This window comes from Diceros bicornis, chromosome 37 (genome assembly GCF_020826845.1).
Source record: "Diceros bicornis minor isolate mBicDic1 chromosome 37, mDicBic1.mat.cur, whole genome shotgun sequence".
In the NCBI taxonomy this organism is placed as follows: domain Eukaryota; kingdom Metazoa; phylum Chordata; class Mammalia; order Perissodactyla; family Rhinocerotidae; genus Diceros; species Diceros bicornis.
In genome coordinates, this window is record NC_080776.1 from 6406199 (window position 1) to 6410603 (window position 4405).

Below are 4405 nucleotides of genomic sequence, written 5' to 3' on the forward strand. Positions count from 1 at the left end.
TTACTAGGACCACCTCCTCACACACTCAATCCCTGTTTTCTTGCTTAATTTTTTTTCTTTCATAGTACCAATACCCTTATATTGCATTATATAAATTCTCAGATTTATTATCTAGTGTCTCCTCCTCCCCCTAGAATGTCAGCCCACAAAGGCAGAGATCTTTGCCTGCTGTATTCGGTGATGTATCCTAAGCACCTACAACAGAATCTGATGCACGGTAGGCATGCAATCAATATCTAGGAGAGGTGAATTGTGTACATTTGTGATTCCACGTTATGCTTTGCAGGGTGTTATCTGAAAAGGACTTAAGATATTTTTATTGGTAATGTATGAGGACTACGGTTTGACAAAGGACTAAAATTCAGTCCTTTACTCAGAATATGAGCTCTCTGTGGACAGGGACCAGGACTGTCTTTTCACCACTATATCCCTGGTGCCAAGATCAACGCCTGGCACATAGCAGATGCTCCATCAATGCTTGTCAAATGAATGAATGAATGAACCAGGATTTATTGAGAAGTTCACTCCACAACTTGGAAATTGATTATACGGGAATTTAAGTTTGTTAACATATCTGTGATTCAGACACGCCCATCAGACAAAACTAGCAGCTGGTACTTCCTACTTCTAAATTTATCTCTTGGGCCATAAATTGCTTTTCTTGGAAATCTTTTCCTCTTAAAAGTTCCTCTATTAAATCTTATTGGGGAGGCAAAAGGATGGAAATTTGCTTATTGGGACATACTTTAGCAGACTGTTTCTCATATTTACCTGATGATAAGAGTCTCTAAGGGGAGTCTGTTAAAGATACAGATCACTGGACCTAATCTTTAAATCAGAATCTCTAGGAGAGAATTCTGAGAACAACTGCAGGAATTTTTATGATCAGGTGAGTTAGGGTAACAAAACCTTAGTAAACGGGGTCCCTTGGCAGGGCAAAGAACAATATAGTGCCTGAAATGTCAACAGGAGGAGGGAGTGCCTGCTATAAACTGTGGTTAATATAATAGCAGAACAGCTGCGAGACGGCAGAATGGCCTCCTATATTCAAAACGAGTCTCAGAGTCTCTCCTCTGAGCCTTCCTAACATGGTCATCGGGGTCTCAGGGAATTTGGGGGTGACTCATAGCCCTGTGTTCATGAATTAGTCATAGAAGTCACAGCTGGAAGAAGGGAGGCTGCCTGCTGCCTCTCAGCAGACCCATGACCAGCTGTTCCTAAGAACCAGTCTCCATCCTGCTTACTCCTGTGTCACAGGTCGATGAAGAAGATAGAGTGGAAAATAAAGGTCTGGGCCACTCAGCAAAAAGAAAAAGTAACGTTGTGAAACACAAGGTGAAAAGATGGGGCCATTTGGGTTTGTGAAGAAATAAGGCCCAGGAAGATTTTATCATTCTCCCAACACAGAAGCCTTACTATATATGAAGGTCACCTGGTAAAGGTGATTCATCTATTTAATATAGTCTATCAGACAGTAACATATATATCAAGGTTCTAAATACAGCCTTTAAACTATAATTCCTAGTCGAGGGGAAGGGGGATTTACTATCTCTATTGTGTGTCTGTACTCTGTTGAAGTTGCTGGTAGAGTTGGCTAGTGGATGTAATTTTTGTACTTCAGCTTTCAAACATTTATATTCGAAGTCATCTTTCCAGAATCTTTCCAATAGGAGACATTTCATTAAAATTTACAGTAAAGGAATTTGGTGGGAAGAGACCTATAATTTAATCAAATGAAAACTCTCTCCATTTTGAAATTTGGCATACATTTTAGGTACTCATGTGTTTTGGGTCATTTTTAGTCATTTCATCTTTTTTTTCTTATTTTGGCAACCAAGTTGAATTTGGCTGAAGAGATGAGAGGGGAAAGGGTACGTTAGAGATCCTGTGGGATTTCACAACTCTTTGCCGAAATCAGCTCATATTTATTACGGGGCGGGCATGAAGCTTCCCATCTGTTAGTTTTCTCGGAGTGCTGACAAGAGCATTCCGATTTCCAGATTGAATAGATTTTTTTTTTTTTTTTAATTTCTTGTCTCCATTTACTCTGACCAGAGGGCTGTCTTGGTATTCAGAGACAGACAAAAGATGATACTTTCGTTTTCTAAGTCGTCGTTATAAGCAATGGAACCACCCAAAATTTCAGGCTTGCAGATATTTTTGCCAGTTTGCAACATATGTATAAGACCCACCCAATGCTCCTACTCCTAGCACTCATCTTGATCTTTTGTTGCTTCTCATATTCCTGTTGCAGGAGAGACCCAGACCCTGCTACAGACAGACACCCTTGAGTTCTCCAGTGAAGGCAGTAGAAAGGGGAGAACTTTAAAAATCTGTTGCCTGCTTCCTTTCACATGCAAATGCTCCACTTCACTTTCTGGGAATAATAGGGTGGGACAGAGAGTGCCTTCACTTTGCTTCATTTCAGGGCTATATTAATTAACCCATGAAGTGGGTTAATTCCAGCTCTGCTCCCTCTTTTCCCCACCCATTCCATCTTAGCCTTGCAGTCTGTCAGGCAGATCTCAGAAGTATCCCCAACCTCTCAGAAGAGGCTGAGTCTCCCTCTTATACGCTCTGGTAGGAGCCTGTAATTCTCCTTCACAGAGTTTTGCACGGTTCTAATTAGTTAATATTTTGCTCTGCAATTACTTATTTAATATTTGTGGGAGACAGAATTCTGAGATGGCCCCTAAAATTCCCATCCCCTGGGTGTACAAACTATGTATAATCACCCTGATGTGTGTGCACAGGACCTGTGAATATGGTGGGATGTCACTCCTGTGATTATGCACCATTATATGGCAAAGGTGAGGGAAATTTGCAGACATAATTAAGCTCCCTAATCAGCTGACTTTAAGTTAATCAAAGCGATATTACCCTGGGTGGGTTAGACTTAATCAGGTGAGCCCTTTAGAAGAGGGCTTAGGTGCTCTCTGAAGTCAGAGACACTCTGCTGCTGGTCTGGAAAAAGCAAGCTGACGTGAGGTTCACAGCTGCAAGGAGCTGATTTCTGCCAACAACCAGGGAGCTTGGAGGAGGCTCAAAGCCTCCAAAGAGATAGCAGCCCTGGCCAGTGCCTTGACTGCAGCCTCATGAAACCCTGAGCAAAGGACCCAGCTAAGCCCCGCCTGGACTTCTGATCTACAGAAGTGTGAGATCATAAATGGGTGCTGGTCTAGCCAGTTTGTGGTCATTCGTTACGCAACAACAGAAAACTAACACAATATCTCAGGGTCAGTGTCTCTTATTGACTGTGTACCCAGTGCCAACCACAGCATTTGACCCTGGAAAGCTTGTTAAGTATTTTCCAAAAGACAGACTGACCTGAATGAATGGACAGGTTCCACAGATTGTGAGCTACCAAGGGTACATCAAACTTTAAAAAGAAATTTCATGAGGATAAAATATAAAATTTAGGCTGACTTAGCCTGGCTGATCACCTTCTAGGTCATTCCTCTACCTGATGAAAGAGATCAGGTGAGAACAGAGATGAAGGGCCTTTAATAAGTGTCCTCATATTTGTATCTATTCTTAAGTCAGTCTGATGAATTTTAAATTCTTCTCCAAAACCTCCCTCCATTGACTGAACCTTTTGAAAAGTAACTTACCACCGCCGCCCCCCCCACCCTTTCCATCATCCCCCATCACCTTCAGAAGACCACCTGCTCTGCCACACTGGACCCAGCTGCAGGTCTGGACCATGGATCCTGGGCAAGTTACCCAAGCAAAGTCCAGCAAAGCTCCAGGACAGCCTTGTGACTCGATGAGAAGCAGTGTTGCTCCCTGAATCAGCCCGAGCCTGGCCACATCTGAAGGAAGGCATAGCCACGAACTCAGCCACGACCGGCTGTGTGTGGACACACGGATCCTGCACCGTCTCCGATGAGACAACACGTCTGCTGATTCACTTGCACCTGGGGTTTCCTGGCTGGACGTCTGGAAAGGGCCTCTTTTGCTAGCTCAAGTTTTATTTATCCAAAGCAATCTTTTAAAAATCATCTTAGATTTCTTCAAAGTGTCTGGACATGGTGTGGAATGTGGTTTATTTTTGTCCGCATTTCAGCAGACTCCGATGCTGTGACTTGCCGGGATTTTGGGTCTGCCGTCAGTATACAGGCTGACACCAACTTGTACTGAATAGCCACGTAGAACTGTTGAGGAAAACACTAGAAGTGAAAGGGCCACTGCACGCTACTGTGCCAGGTAAAGCTTATGCTCAAGCAACCAGAATATACCTCTCTGGGACCACACAAGTCGATACGTCTGAGGGTCGATTAGCAGAGATCAGAGCATGCATTCCAGTGGAGGGCTTAAAACTGGATTTGTTTGAGGTGCCAAGAAACAAAATTTATCTTTGCTTAGCGGTTTACAAAAATTTCGTCTGCAGTAGGTCATACATCCT